This window comes from Grampus griseus, assembly GCF_964374135.1.
Source record: "Grampus griseus genome assembly, chromosome: 4".
NCBI lineage: Eukaryota > Metazoa > Chordata > Mammalia > Artiodactyla > Delphinidae > Grampus > Grampus griseus.
Genome location: NC_138997.1, coordinates 82,148,467 through 82,165,299, shown reverse-complemented (window position 1 = coordinate 82,165,299; position 16,833 = coordinate 82,148,467). Strand labels below are relative to the sequence as shown.

Here is a 16,833-nt window from a genome sequence, read left to right as displayed (position 1 = left end):
CGTTGCTAGCTTGAAATCAGCCATGACGGAAGCATTTACACCATGGAAAGTGGCGAATGCTATAAAGCCGGGCTTGATTTAATAGGTGGTTGCCTGACGACACTTATGACTATGATGAAGAAAATGTTAATGCAAGTTAAATGTGAAAGTTTGCTGAGTCTGTAGCTTTTACATGAGGATAACCCAAAAAATTCCTGGAGGAAGTTTTCTTCCAGTATTTAAAAGCTGTTGTCTGATTCAGCAAAGAACTAGTCATTAACAACCAAGTGAAATTCCAAGAAATGTATTCCTTTTCTCACTTTTGTCTAACTTATTAACTCAAATGAAAATATCAACTAACATTCAAATCAGATCTATGCTTACTGGCAAAAGAGTCTGGCAAAACTCAGTTAAAGCATTCTGTGAAAATAAGTTGTCCCTATGGAATTCGTTATAAAAAGAAACTGTTGGGGTTTTTTTGTTTTTTTGCGGTACGTGGGCCTCTCACTGTTGTGGCCTCTCCCGTTGCGGAGCACAGGCTCCGGACGCGCAGGCTCAGCAGCCATGGCTCACGGGCCCAGCCGCTCCGCGGCATGTGGGATCTTCCCGGACCGGGGCACGAACCCACATCCACTGCATCGGCAGGTGGTCTCTCATCCACTGCGCCACCAGGCAAGCCCTGGGGTTTTTATTATTACTTATAAACTGTGTGCTACACATGCTTTATTTATAATAAACTTTTTTTTTTTTCTGTAGAACCAGTTGTTAAACATTGCCAGTGCACCACTGTCTGTGGGGTATAATTGGTCTACAAGTTTTGCACCTGCTAGAACCACAGAGCAAAGTTCTTGCATTCCCCCAAAGCACTGGCACAATTTTGAACATAGTTGAAATAGGAATACAGTTGTTTTATCCCATTGTTAAAAAAGAGAAGCTAAAAAGCATGCCAAGTTCTTCTGGTGTTAAATTTATTGCATTAGTCCACTGGCGAGAGGGAATACTGTCAAGAAATCTTCAGACTACCCCAAAGCAGGTTACAGATAAATGTCTCCTCATGGATTTTGTTTCCATGCATCTATGTACCTTTTATTGCTAATGAAGATTGTAGGATCCTTTTCCAGCTATCTCTGGTTTAAGCAGCAGTATTTTTTCCCCCAAAGACAGTAAGTTAATACACTTTATGTGTTACTATATCAGGCTAAGAAAACATTAAGGATTGAAAATTTGGGAATTTAAGCCAGTCTCATATTTACTTAGTTGAGTGAATTACAAGTAGGTTAAGAGCGTATCAATTTCTGGTTTTGTTTTCCTTCTACCCTGTACCACTCTCTAGAAATACTCTAGAAATCTGTGGATTGTTATGCATATTTTTATATGCTCAGTTACTTAAATCTACTTTAATTGGTTTTGGACTGTTTCCACAAACTGGGTTTTCCATGTTGCACTCCACACTGTGGGAAGTGGGGCTTGCTGTTGATTTTAGCTTACACATAAGCAAATTTCCTTTGGCCAAATGTTTTCATTTTCTTTGAGCAAACTTTAATATGCAAAATTTTGAAAACTGCCATCCTTCCTACCTTAATCTCACGGACATCTAATATCTATTAATGGAAAACAAGGAAGGAAAAAAACAATAGCTAGGGACACTTCCAATATTTTCTGGAAAATTGCTTACATATGATTAGGAATGCTTAAGTGGCAGAGATAAAAATAATAACTGGGCAAGATATATCTGACTCAGGTTCGTACAGGCATCTTGATGGAGACAGATGATGTCTGCAGAGTTCTTGGTTCCCTTAGAAAAGTAGGTGGATTGCCAAGTAACGGTGGGAAATACTTACAGTGCACGTTTTCTGGGTGATTATTAGGCAGCATTTTTTTCTGGTTTTGATGTTAAGAATATGTCAGGTTCTTTATTTTCTTGGGACGTCCATTTTACCTAACTTATCAGAACTGATACTGAGAGGAAACCTTGAGGAAGTTTTTGATCTCTTGGGATTTTGTTGTTAGTTGGAAGAGAAGCAATGTTGGTTTTTGGTATTTGTGTGTGTGTGTATCAGTGGCATTTAAGGAAGCAAGATGAAATAGGTAGTCCATACAGAAGTACCTCTCTCTTTTTTTTTTTTGTTTTTTAGCTTTTGAAGATCACTGCTCCAAGAAACATACAATTTAAATACAAGGTCATTTGGCTGCCGTCTGAGCAGAATAGATAGATAATGCTTTTCCTGGAGATTGAGTGCACACATCGATGTTATAGCTTCATGAAGTCTAGGAACTTAAGTCACGAGAACCCATGTCCAGGAAGCTCCTGGGAATCCATTCTAGTGTGGCCACAGTTGGGGTGTCTTCTGAACCTCGAAGCCATTCCTTGAATTCAGCTCCCTTTAATCAAACCATACTGCCCTGGATCTAGTAATATGAGGCCAAACGTTTAGGGCCAGCTGGTTAACAAATACTTACTGAGCTCCCACTACATGCCTGGTGCTGGATTGAGCACCAGGCAGTTTCCTTATGGGATTTACATTCTAGCACAGAACAGGCTTAGAAGTGGGTGAAAATTCTATCCGTTATTCATCTAAAATCAGTCGAATGTATGTCAAGCACGCTGCTACACACTAAGGAGGCAACTGTGAAAAATTCAGAGTCCCTTGTATGCGAGGTATGGCAGGTACTGTGGGAGCTCAGAACCAGGACCACTAGTTCATAGGGAACTACTGCTGGTGATTTACTTCCAGGGGGGAGAGAGCTCAGGGCAGTCCCAGTAAAAACTCCCAAAGCGTGAAAGAACTGAGGATTTCTCCTCATTATCCGACCCACCACTGTTTGGGGGATTTTTGCAGATGAGGCACGGGGGCCACAGTGATACCAAGAGCAGGAGAGGGAGGAACAGGAGGTGGGAAGGGGTGTCGGAAGCAGATTCCAGTGTCCCTTTTCCCCTCCCTCTGGGTCTTCCCTGAAGTGCCCTCCCACTTCTGTCCAACTCAGCCTGTTTTCCTGATCTTCTTTTAGGTCTGCCATGGGTGCCTGGTCAAAGATCAGAAAATCACTTCATTTTGATTCCACATTTGCTGTGAACTAAAGATCAGTATTTCAGCACATGTGCTTTTTCTCACAGTAACTCTGATAGGAAAGGGACATCATCATCATCATAGCCACTTTATGAAGGAGGACACTGGTGGCCTCTGCGTGAGTGACTTTTCTGGGTCCACAGTTAAATGTGGCAGTGCTGGGCTTCCCTGGTGGCACAGTGGTTGAGAGTCCGCCTGCAGATGCAGGGGACGCGGGTTCATGCCCCGGTCTGGGAAGATCCCACATGCCGCTGAGCGGCTGGGCCCGTGAGCCATGGCCACTGAGCCTGCGCGTCCGGAGCCTGTGCTCCGCAACGGGAGAGGCCACAACAGTGAGAAGTCCGCGTACCGCAAAAAAAAAAAAAAAAAAAAAAAATGTGGCGGTGCCAAGCCTGGAGCCACATATCCTGGGACTTTGGGTCCCAGTCAACAGAATGTGGCAGCTTCAGGGTCAGTCAGAGCTCAAATATTGGTGCTCCCACTAGCTCACCAGAGGATAAAAGGCAGATTGATTAACCTCTTTAACCTTTGCTTTCTCCCCTAACAAATGGGCTGAAAAATAGTATCTACCTCCTAAGGTGGTTGTGAGGGTTAAATGAGATAATGCACATAAAGTGCTTGATGCATGTAGTAAGCACTCAGTAAATATTATAATTCCATTATGAATAATAGGTACTAAATAAGCTTCTGTGGTAACAAATTGAATGAGACACAGCACCAGCCAGAGAGACAGACATCTACATAACTGACCACAAGGCCAAGGGATAGACTCTGAGTAAGCAGTTGGTTGGTATAGATGGTTCCATTTGGAGATGGGGACCAGGGGTCCAAAAGTCTCCACAGAGCAGATCGTAATGGTACTCTGACCCAGGAGGTAGAATTTCACTCGCCTTGCAAAGGTGAGCCCAGCTAATGAGACACAATTGTATTAGTTATCTATTGCTGTGTAACAAAGTACCCCCTCCCCACCCCCTGCATTAGCAGCTTAAAACAGCAAACATTTGTTATCTCACAGGAACCCAGGCACAGTTTAACAGGGCACCGCTGGTTCAAGGTCTCTTGTGGGGTTATAGTCAAGCTGTTGGCCAGGGCCGTGTTCATCTCCTGGCTGCATATGAGCTAGAGAACCTGCTTCCAAGCTCCCTCAGGTGCCCATTGGCAGGCCTCCAAAGACCCACTGCCAAGTTCACTCACATGGCTCTGGCATGGCTTGGTTCCTCCTCATCTGCTTTGTTCATCCTGTAGAGCCAGAGTCAGCACTTTTTCTGTAGAGGGCCAGAGAGTCAATATGTTAGGCTTTGTGGGTCATACGACATCTGTAGCGACTACTCACCACTGCTGTGTAGCTCGAAAGCAACCATAGACAACTCATAAATGAATGGGCATAGCTGTATTCCAGCAAAACTTTACTTAGCAAAAACAGGTGGCCTGACCCCTGCTCTAGATCTCTACAAGGACAGCAGCATGGTGTAGCAAAAATAATACTGGCAGCGGACTTCGCTGGTGGTCCAGTGGTTAAGAATCTGCTTTCCAATTCAAGGGACGCTGGTTCGATCACTGATTAGGGATCTACAGGAGGAACAAACTAAGATCCCACGTGCCGCAGGACAACTAAGCCTGCACACCTCAACTACTGAGCCCATGTGCTCTGGAGCCTGCAAGCCACAACTAGAGAGCCCGTGCACCACAACGAAAGACCCCTCATGCCACAACGAAGATCCCACGTGCCACAACTAAGACCTGACACAGCCAAATAAATAAATAAATAAATATATTTTTAAAATAAATTTTAAAAAGTAATACTGGCAGTCACAGCCTCTCAGGGCTGCAGTTCCCAATCTGTAACACATGTGAGCTAGAGTAATATTTTCTCAGGGCCTTCCCACCCCAAAATGCTGTGACTCTAACTTTAATTTTTTTTTTTTTTTTTTTGCGGTATGCGGGTTCTTACTGCTGTGGCCTCTCCCGTTGCGGAGCACAGGCTCCGGATGCGCAGGCCCAGCGGCCATGGCTCATGGGTCCAGCCGCTCTGCGGCATGTGGGATCCTCCTGGACCGGGGCACGAACCCGTGTCTCCTGCATTAGCAGGCGGACTCTCAACCACTGTGCCACCAGGGAAGCCCTCTAACTTTGATCTTTATTCACAGCAGTTTAATAGCCATTTATTTGTTCTCATTGTCTCTCTCTACTAAGACTAATAGCTTAGCCAGGGTGTCAAAACACTTCACAAATCTCACTGTAGAATGGGAGAAATTTAGCGAGGGACAGCTTAATTGACATGTTCAAGTCCCTCCTTTAATACATGTAGTCTCAGTCAGTCGTGGCGTGGCTGGCCAGCTTGGGGCAGAGAGTGATGGCCTCTTGGCAGCAGGGCCCTTGCCTGCCTACACAAGCAAAGAGAGGCCCAGGAGCTGGAGGACCAGTAGCATCCTAATAAAATCTGCTAGTGATTCATTGCTTACCTGTGCCAATACCATGTATGTAATCCATGGGATAACAGCTCTTAGGTTCTTAAGATGCATATATTTAAGGAATCACAAATAGTGGAGTCTCTACAACAGGTACATGAGAGTTGACTCCCTGCCCCTGAAAATTTCTCTTGAAGTAATTGCACAGAAACCTATCGCTAACTTTTCTTTTTTGCATTACGCTTACAGTTAATATACAACCTGTTTTTTTTAGAACAACCATAATGTCAGATCAAGGTCACTCAGAGGTTGAAAGAGGCCTGGATTACTTTGTTGTTGTTGTTTCCAAGGCTACTGATATATTTAAGAAGTAAAATAATGACAAAGCAGGATTATGAACATTGAAGAATATTTTAAATGCTTATCTGTACAGATTTGCAATATTGCACACATGCATAAAGGTGATAAAATTTTCCTATTCTCAAGGTAAAGTATTAGTTCACAGGGAACTGCTCGTGATTTACTATGGAAACGTCGGGCTGAAGTTCAAAGCTGTGTGATGAACATTGTTTTCTTTCAATCCTCTCCGTGTAGCTCTGGGCGTATATTTGGAGATACTCGTCAAGAGTCTACATTGAGGCCCTTCATGAATGGGAAGCCCAGGTTAGTTGACCTCCTGTGTCCCATATTCCCACAGTTCCTACCTGCCCCCATGACGATAGGCTTGATGACATGAATCCTGTCATATTGAAGACTTCATGGTGTGAATAAAAAAGCTTGAACTTTGAATCCTGGCTCCACCATTTACTAGTTGTGTAACCTTATATGAATTAGTTAAGCTTAATAAACCAGTCTCCATATTCATAAGATGGAGCTAGTAATGCTTATGTCACAGAGTTGCTGGGAAGAAAATGAAATAATGAGCGTCAAGTACCAAACACATACTGGATATTCAAATGTCAGATACTATCACTACCACCACCACAACCACCACCACCCCCCCACACACACACACTCTCTCACTCACTCACACATCAGATCCAGAGCCCAAGTTTGGGTTTTGAACATCTGTTGAGTGTAACTACACTGCCTTCCTGGGCCCAGTGAAGAGTCCTATGCCCACAGCTTCCCTGAGCTCCCGTTCACAAGTGAACTGACAGCCCCACAGCTGCAGTGACTTGGCCCACAGGCTCTGCCTCCATTTCATCCCCTCACCTGCCCTTGGTGAATGAAGGTGTGAGAGACAGTATGCAGCTCTGAGACACACTTCTTAGGCCACTTATGTGAGAAAACTGAGAATAGGACTTTATAAGTAGAAAAGGTAATATCCAAAGGGCATTGGAGCACCTACATGTTTACAGGATGACTGTCAGCCGTTTCTCCTGGGGTCCCTGCTGTTAAGAGGGACGCACCTTAAGCCTCTGCCTGGGAAGAGCTTGTGCCGCAAAGAGAGAGAAAAAAAGATTAACTTAATAGAAGTTAAAAATTTGCGTCTGATTCCCTAGCATCTATTGTTCAGGGTCTTTAAGTGTTTGGGAAGAGAGGATTTCTGCCTGTATAGGTAATTGCTGGGCAGGTTTTCCTTGGTCTTTTACCCATATAGAGCTCTGAATTTGAAGAGCGGTGATGCCTTGCAGATCCAGCATTTCCTGGTTTATGATGGAGAAACAGCCTCCTGGCTGTCTCTAATGACTGGGTCCTATAGATCATCTTTACTTTGTATCAGAAGAAAATTAGGAAATGGAAAGGCAAGAAAATCAAAATCATGTCACACGTTACAGTTATGTAAAGTTTATAGTCAGCACCATAGACACTGAACTTGGAAACTGCAAGGAGGGTAACTTTACTGAAAAAGGAAAGTTCCAAAAATGTTAAGCGATAGAGAAAAATGGTTAATTAGCTGGCATAATATATCTTCCATTATTAATTATATAATAATTAATTGGAATAATTTGCAGCCATTTAAAAATATCATTGTGGGGACTTCCCTGGCGACCCAGTGGTTGAGACTTCGCCTTCCAAGGTAGGGGGTGCAGGTTCAATCCCTGGTCAGGGAGTTAAGATCCCACATGCCTTGTGGCCAAAAAACCAAAAAAACATAAAACAGAAGCGATATTGTAACAAATTAAATAAAGACTTTTAAAATGGTCCACATCAAAAAAATCTTTAAAAAAAATTTTAAAAATAAAACAATCATTATGAACATTATGGATTGTCATGGGAAAGGCTTGAAACATAATGTTAAAGGGGAAAATAGCAGGACGTGAAGTTGTTTATATATTGTGTAAAACAGGTATGCAGTTCTTGGATTGGAAGAGTCAACACTGTGAAAATGACTATACTACCCAAAACAATCTACAGATTCAATGCAATCCCTATCAAACTACCACTGACATTTTTCACAGAACTAGAACAAAAATTTCTCAATTTATATGGAAACACAAAAGACCCCGAATAGCCAAAGCAATCTTGAGAAAGAAAAACAGAACTGGAGGAATCAGGCTCCCTAACTTCAGACTATACTACAAAGCTACAGTAATCAAGACAGTATGGTACTGGCACAAAAACAGATATATAGATCAATGGAACAGGATAGAAAGCCCAGAGATAAACCCACGCACATATGGTCACCTTATCTTCGATAAAGGAGGCAAGAATATACAGTGGAGAAAAGACAGCCTCTTCAATAAGTGGTGCTGAGAAAACTGGACAGCTACATGTAAAAGAATGAAATTAGAACACTCCCTAACACCATCCACAAAAATAAACTCAAAATGGATTAAAGACCTAAATGAAAGGCCAGACACTGTAAAACTCTTAGAGGAAAACATAGGCAGAACACTCTATGACATAAATCACAGCAAGATCCTTTTTGACCCACCTCCTAGAGAAATGGAAATAAAAACAAAAATAAACAAATGGGACCTCACGAAACTTAAAAGCTTTTGCACAGCAAAGGAAACCATAAACAAGATGAAAAGACAGCCCTCAGAATGGGAGAAAATATTTGCAAATGAAGCAACTGACAAAGGATTAATCTCCAAAATTTACAAGCAGTTTATGCAGATCAATATCAAAAAAACAAACAACCCAATCCAAAAATGGGCAGAAGACCTAAATAGACATTTCTCCAAAGAAGACATACAGATTGCCAACAAACACATGAAAGAATGCTCAACATCATTAATCATTAGAGAAATGCAAATCAAAACTACAGTGAGATATCATCTCACACCAGTCAGAATGGCCTTCATCAAAAAATCTAGAAACAATAAGTGCTGGAGAGGGTGTGGAGAAAAGGGAACCCTCTTGCACTGTTGGTGGGAATGTAAATTGATACAGCCACTAGGGAGAACAGTATGGAGGTTCCTTAAAAAACGAAAAATAGAACTACCATACGACCCAGCAATCCCACTACTGGGCATATACCCAGAGAAAACAATAATTCAAAAAGAGTCATGTACCAAAACGTTGATTGCAGCTCTATTTACAGTAGCCAGGACATGGAAGCAACCTAAGTGTCCATCAACAGGTGAATGGATAAAGAAGATGTGGCACATATGTACAATGGAATATTACTCAGCCATAAAAAGAAACGAAATCGAGTTATTTGTAGTGGGGTGGATGGACCTAGAGTCTGTCATACAGAGTGAAGTAAGTCAGAAAGAGAAAAACAAATACCGTATGCTAACACATATATATGGAATCTAAAAAAAAAAAGGTCATGAAGAACCTAGGGGCAAGACGGGAATAAAGACACAGACCTACTAGACAATGGACTTGAGGACACGGGGAGGGGGAAGGGTAAGCTGGGACAAAGTGAGAGAGTGGCATGGACTTATGTCTACTACCAAATGTAGCTAGTGGGAAGCAGCTGCATAGCACAGGGAGATCAGCTTGGTGCTTTGTGACCACCTAGAGGGGTGGGATAGGGAGGGTGGGAGGGAGGGAGACACAAGAGGGAAGAGATATGGGGACATATTTATATGTATAACTGATTCACTTTGTTATAAAGCAGAAACTAACACACCATTGTAAAGCAATTATACTCCAATAAAGATGTTAAAAAAAACAGGTATGCAGATGGACATAAACTAAAACAAATCCTGGGGAAAATACTGAGCATCTAACACAGGTTAGATTGCTATGATTACAGCTGGCTTTTTTCTTCCCTTTTCCCAAACTTTGTATGATTTGTGCATGTTTGTGTATAATCACATCTATTTTATATATATGTATTTTACATATAAATATGTACACATACAAACAGCTTTTTTTAATGAGAAAAGTTCTTTAACCATTTGGAAAAGATTGGAGATATTTATAAGCAGAGCAGCTACAAAAGAAAAAAAAAGTTTTTATACTTAAAAAAAGTACTTAGACTTTGTACCAAGGACTAAACTTTAAAATCCATCAATAGATGAGTGAATTTTACACTTTATACTGCAGATGACCGTGCTTTAGTGAAGTAACTAGGGTCGTTCTTTTTTTCCGTAGAGATTCTAGATATCAATCACGGTTTTGTTTTCCCTTGGTTTAAATGGCATTCCTCTTTGATCATTACTTCGCACTGGGAAAAGATATTTCCTTGTGCAAAGTAGTGGTTAGCTTCTTATAACCTCAGACAACAAAGGGCCCCTGTGTGAGGATGCAGGAATTCGTCTTGGAATACAGGGAAGGCCCCCAGCTGAATCGTATCCAAGGAAGATGCTGCAAAGCTTGCAAAGCTAGTTCGGAGAAAGGAGCCCAGCTGGAGATCTTTTCTTTCTATTCACATATTGGCCCTGCTTGAGAGGTGGGGGTGGGGGGAAGCCCATAAAAGGAAACCCGAAAACAAGCCTGAATTGCATTTACAAATTACAAGGAAAAGTTAATTCTGGCAACCAGCGTTGGTGCCAACTCAGGCTTATCATGTTTAGAATTTAACTCCACTTAAGGAGAAACTTTGTTTTTCTTCTCATGGAAGTTAAAGAAGGCAACAGAGATGGACCGTATGGTGTAAGTTCTGAATGAAAACCCGTCTGTGGGTAAGTCACAGGCTGGCTCAGTTCCCCTCGGCCACCTCTACTCTCGGCCCACCGTGAGTCCCACGTGTTGCTGCCGTTTATTATTGTGAACTGCGAATCTCATCAAGCCGGGCCCTGAGCATGGCATTCGCAGCCCTCGTCTACCTGACTCCTGTGGGTTTACGTGTGACCATGCTTCTTTTTTCACCACCCACAAGCCTCTTCCCCTCCAGCCACCTTCTCATGCCCTTCAGCTTCCCCTCGACCTTGGGAGGGTTTATAGAATGACACGTAGTACCTGCGGGTGGACGCTGGCATGTCCTGGGCTTTGGGTAAATGCCAGTACCCTTCCCCCTTCTTCCTCTCGCCCTTCTTTGAACTTAAATTCCTCTTCCTCTCATAGGTACTAAAGTTCCTGGTCAATGATAGATCCTTCCGCAAAAGCCAGAAATCAGGGCAGTGATGAGAAGAAATGAGAGGTGCGGAGAGTCAGCCCTTGTCTTCATTGAGGGCCCCTCTTCACCTGTAGATTAAGAATGACGAGAAGAATAGCAGCTGCCGTTTTTGTGCTTCTGCCACCGGCTTATCCTGATTCCTGCGTTATCTATAAACCTGGCATCTGAAAAAACAGAGGCCCAGAGAGGTTGAGAGATTTGCTTGAGGCCACACAGCTATAAGTAGTGGAGCTAAAATTCAAACTCAGGAGTTTCTGAGTTCTCCAGAACTCTCCCCTCTTTTCACGACACAGAAGTGCTTTCCCAAAGGCTCAAAGACTATTAGTCACCAGCAGCACTTGCCCCCAACATCTGTGATCAAACAGTATCAGGACATGTAAGAAAGACCCGTTTCTAGTTCCACCCGTGGCTCCAATTGAAAACTAAACTTGGAGTAAAAATTCTACTCCGTGTACAGATAACTAGTTAAATATCAAACTCAGCAAGGCTCTACTTACTAATAGACCCATGGAATGTGATCCCTTCAGGGGTTTGATGTACTTGAAAACACTATAAAAATCACCATTTAAGAACCTGTAGACCAGTACCATCTAACAGAATTTTCTGTGATGAGAAAAATGTTCTGTGTCTACCCCGTCTGATACGATAGCCACATGTGGCTTTCAAGCACTTGAAATGTGGCTGGCTGGTGTAACCAGGAACTGAACGTTTAATGGACTTAATTTTTAGTAATTTAAATAGCCACCTATGGCTAGTAGTTACCATATTGGGCTGTGTGGCTCTAGAATATTCTGACAGGTTGACTGCTGGTCCCCACCTTGTCATGATGCTTTGCCTCTAAGCTCTATTATGTCACTGGATCGTAATTATTTGTTTTTGTTTTGCCCACCCCACCAGGCTGTAAGCAGTTCATCCTGCTAAGTCATCTCTTTTTAGCACATGACCTGGCCCACGGTACTAGACATTAAATAATTAATGTAGGTTAAATAAATGGATGGGAGTCAGCTTTTTTCAAAAGCATCATTGTTATTGCTTGCTATCATCTGGTTTACCCTTTCTCATGACTTTGCTCTTAGGACTAAATTGGTTCCCAAATCTTCAGATAAAGCCCAGACTGCTTACTCGTGAACACATCTTTCTTTCCTCAAAGGAACTCACTTCTTTCACTGATTATTTTGGTTATTTGCCTCAGTTTCTCTAAATGAATGTTTCTATTACCACTTCTTGATTTTTTTTTTTTTTAGTGTTTCAGACATTATATCTTCCAGTGTGGTAAAAGATGGTTCAGCTTCCACCCCTTGCCCCACCACACGTAAGAAATGTTCCCACTCCCTACTGAACACCCCCCTCCCGTTTTAGTTAGATGAATAACTAGTATTTATTATAACTATGTAAATGCAGTTCACAGCTAAGCCAGGTAGGGAAGTATAATTAAATTTCCTTTCCTGAACATCTTTTTCTCTGAAGGTAGCAAATGGCTCATTTTTTTCATCTGTTCAGTATTCTACATCCTTACCACTGATTTGACCCCAAAGTCTTTCCCTATTGTATATATATATATCTTTCTCTTTGGGACACTTCAGTGATTCTATCAGTTTCATCTCTTAAAAGAAAACTGCCCAGAGCCTTCTCATCTTCTCCAGTCAGAATGAGCTGTCATCCAGGCTGTGCACGTTGCTGGTATTCTGGGGTCTCCCATCACCATCGTCCTGGAGGTTACTTTTGTCTCTCTCCTGTGTTTAATGCCCTATCTCCTGTATTCCTTGTCTTCCGCTCTTGGTTTACTACCTCATTTGTTTGTTACATCTTCTAATAGCCTCCTTCCCAGGAGGGGAAGGTATATGAATGGTAAAATTTTTGAGACCTTTCTTATCTGAAAATGTCTTTATAGTACCCTCTCACTTCATTGGTGGTTTGGCCAAGTTCAGAATAATGTGTGTGTGTGTGTGTGTGTGTGTGTTTGTGTTTAAGAAGTCTAAAACCATTCTGATCCCCAGCTCTTTGTATATGATCAGTTTTTTTCTTTCTTGAAGCCTGTAGGAGCTTTACTTTTATGACAGTTCTATTTAATTTTTCATGTCTTTATCTCCTTTGCGAATTTATATGGGATTTCCTCATGTTTCTCTTCTAGACTCTCCATTGAAATATTCATGTTTGCTGTCTTGTTTTAATTTCCAAGAACGTTTTATTGTTTCTCTCTCATTATTTTTTTATTGAAGTATAGTTGATTTACAGTGTTTCAGGTGTACATTCAGTTACACGTGTGTGTGTATGTGTATATATATATATATATATATATATATACTTTTTTAGATTCTTTTCCATCATAGGTTATTACAACATACTGAATATAGTTCCCTGTGCTATACAGTAGGTCCCTGTTGTTTATCTATTTTATATATAGTAGTCTGGAATTTGGAATCCCAAATTCCAAATCTATCCCTCCCCTCCCTTTCTCCTTTGGTTTGTTTTCTATGTCTGTGAGTCATTTTCTGTTTTGTAAATAAGTTCATTTGTATCATTTTTTTAGATTCCACATATAAGTGATATCATATGATCTTTGTCTGACATTTCACATATAAGCAATATCATATGATATTTGTCTTTCTCTGTCTGGCTTACTTCACTTAGTATGATAATCTCTAGGTCCATCCATGTTGCTGCAAATGGCATTATTTCATTTTTTATGGTTGAATAGTATTCCACTGTATGTACCACATCTTCTTTATCCATTCCTCTTTTGATGGACATTTAGGTTGCTTCCATGTCTTAGATATTGTGAACAGTGCTGCAATGAGCATTGGGGTGCATGTATCTTTTCGAGTTAGAGTATTCTCCAGATATATGCTCCATGCTGATCACATGGTTACTCTATTTCTGGTTTTTTAAGGAACCTCCATACTGTTCTCCATGATGGCTGCACCAATTTATGTTCCCACCAACAGTGTAAGAGGGTTCCCTTTTCTCTGCACCCTCTCCTCCGCTGAAGTCTTGAACCCCTCAAAGTCATTCACAAGGGTTGGGATCAACTATTTCCACACTCTTGTGTATGTTGATATCTTGACATCTTCCCGTGGATCACAAGTGTTCTTAACGGCATCTAGAATGGTGAACCCTTCCCAGACTTTTCAACTGACTGTGCCCAGATCCATCAGAGCAATCACTGTCTATGGGAGTTATAGCAGCCTTTCAAGTCATATTTCTTAAATAATAAGACTAGAAAGTCAAAATTACTTTCTGATCCATGGGCTGCAGAGTGGATGTTGTGTTAGAAGACATGAAAACAACATTAATCTCGTTGTACATCTCCATCAGAGCTCTTGGGTGACCAGGTGCATTGTCAATGAGCAATAATGTTTTGAAAGGAATCTTTTTTCAGAGCAGTAGGTCTCAACAGTGGGCTTAAGATAGTCAGCAAACCATATTGTAAACAGATGTGCTGTCATCCAGGCTTTGTTGTTCCATGTATAGAGCACAGGCAGAGTAGATTGAGCATAACTTTTGAGGGCCCTAGGATTTTTGGAATGGTAAATGAGCATTGGCTTCACCTTAAAGTCACCAGCTGCATTAGCCCATAATAAGGGGGGCAGCCTGTCCTTTGAAGCTTTGGATCCAAGCATTGACTGCTCTCTAGCTATGAAAGTCTCAAACGGCATCTTCTTCCAATGTAAGGCTGTTTCATCTACGTTGAAAATCTGGTGTTTAGTGTAGCCACCTTCATTAAGTGTCTTGGCTAGATCTTCTGGATAACTTGCTGCAGCTTCTACGTCAGCACTTGCTGCTTCTCCTTGCACTTTTATGTTATGGAGACGGCTTCTTTCCTAAACCTCACGAACCAGCCTCTGCCAGCTTCAAACTTTTCTTCTGCAGCTTCCTCACCTCTCTCAGCCTTCACAGAATTGAAGAGAATTAGAGCCTTGCCTTGGGTTAGGCTTTGGCTTAAGGGACTGTGGTGGCTGATTTGATCTTCTACTCAGACCACTACAACTTTCTCCATATCAGCAATAAGCCTGTTTCACTTTCTTATCATTCATGTGTTCACTGGAGTAGCATTTTTAATTTCCTTCAAGAACTTTTCCTTTGCATTTACAACTTGGCTAACTGGTGCAGGAAGCCTAGCTTTCAGCCTCTCTGAGCTTCTGGCATGCCTGCCTCACTAAGCTTGATCATTTCTAGCTTTTGATTTAAAGTGAGAGACGTGTGACTCTTCCCTTCACTTAAACACTTAGGGACCACTGCAAGGTTATTAACTGGCCTAATTTCAATATTGCTGTGTCTCAGGGAATGGGGAGGCCTGAAAAGGGGAGAATGGGGAACAGCTGGTTGGTGAAACAGAGCACACAAACATTTATCAATTAAGTTCGCTGTCTCACATGGCTGCGGTTTGTGGCACTGCAAAACAGTTACAATAGTAACATCAAAGATCACTGATCACAGGGGCTTCCCTGGTGGCGCAGTGGTTGAGAGTCCACCTGCCGATGCAGGGAACGCGGGTTCGTGCCCCGGTCTGGGAGGATCCCACATGCCACGGAGCGGCTGGGCACGTGAGCCATGGCCGCTGAGCCTGAGCGTCTGGAGCCTGTGCTCCACAACGGGAGAGGCCACAGCAGTGAGAGGCCCGTGTACCGCAAATAATAATAATAATAATAAAATGAGGTGTACCTACACTGTAATCCAAGGCAGAAAGTGATCAGAGCCGTCCAGTTTCTGTGGAAATTAAAAGAATGGAGTAATTACCTTTAGGTGGGATTTTTTTTAAATCTTCATGGAGTTTTGAAGGCGTTTTGAAGGATCAGTAGAATTCTGCAAAATACCAATGGGCATGGAGGCATGCCAACTGGGGAAAACACTATGTGCAAAGGTATAGAAATAAGAAAAAGTGTATATAGACATGTTTAGAAAACAGCGAAAAATCCAGGTTGGCCAGAAATAGTAGTGGCTAGAGGAGTTTCAGGGATAATCTAGGAAGGCCAATTGGTACCATATTGTGGCAGGTCTTGGATGCCTAGCTGGGGCCATTAAAGATTGGTAGGCAATGCAGAGCCAGTTAAGGCTTCTTAAAGGGGAGTGACTTGTTGAGAGCTGTTCTTTGCATGCCTGGTTCCATCTCATTCTTTGAGTCCCAGTTTACATGCTCCCTCTTCAAAGGTCCATCCCTCACTCTAAGGAGGTTCTCACCTGCAACTCTGAATTGCCACATCCCGTTGGTTTCCTACAAAACACTTGTAGGAAAGTTGTAATATCTGTCTAGCAACCACGTGGCAAGTTCCAAGTTCTTTAAACACCAGCCGATCCAGAGTATTCACTCTCCCGCACATAGGGCTGTCGTTCTGTAGGGCACACAGCATGGTGTCCCATTCACTGCAGTTTAGTGGTGCCTGACACACAGTAGGGGTTGAATTATCTGGTGACTAAATAATACCCCATCCTTTCCTGACTTCTCTTTGTCACATTCCCTCTGCCTAGAAGGCCCTCCCTCCGCACTTCACCATCATCATTTTTCTATCTACCACAGTTCTTCCCATCTTTCTATGAATGCATAGTTCAGGTGCTGTCAGCCCAGTTACACAACCTCCCAATCCTGAACCCCCTCAGCTCTTGTGTTCCTTTGGTGGCATTATGTGCACCCTGCCTAATATTTTAGTGATTTTTAACCTAACCTTTTCTTGTCTCCTTGCCCTTCCCAACAGATGGCTAGCTCTCTGAAGGCCTGGATTTTGTCTTTCTTGTGTCTTCCTTTTCAAATAATATTTGAGTTGAATTATAAGTACTTGGTAAAAATTAAGGATAACATTCATGTGACATTTGAGCAATGTATTAGATTTTAAGGAATTAGGAAACAGTAAGAAGTAATACTGAGTGAAAAGACATTGCTGACAGAAAATGAAATTGAATTTCCAAAAGGATATAACCATTC

The 16,833-nt window shown here is 42.0% G+C and overlaps 1 protein-coding gene across 3 annotated transcripts in view; it reads left to right on the top strand.

Annotated features, from left to right (window-relative positions):
* PGCKA1 (PDCD10 and GCKIII kinases associated 1) overlaps positions 1-16,833 on the top strand; it is an 82,655-nt gene that overhangs the window by 46,414 nt on the left and 19,408 nt on the right. The window contains exons 2-3 of one of the 3 annotated variants that reach the window (XM_082653941.1): positions 6,050-6,118; positions 10,865-10,940. The exons of 1 other annotated variant lie outside the window; for it this stretch is intronic. The gene's annotated coding sequence lies outside the window, so the exon portion shown is untranslated. The remainder of the gene's footprint in view (positions 1-6,049; positions 6,119-10,864; positions 10,941-16,833) is intronic. One more of the 3 variants, XM_082653939.1, reaches the window with a different exon arrangement.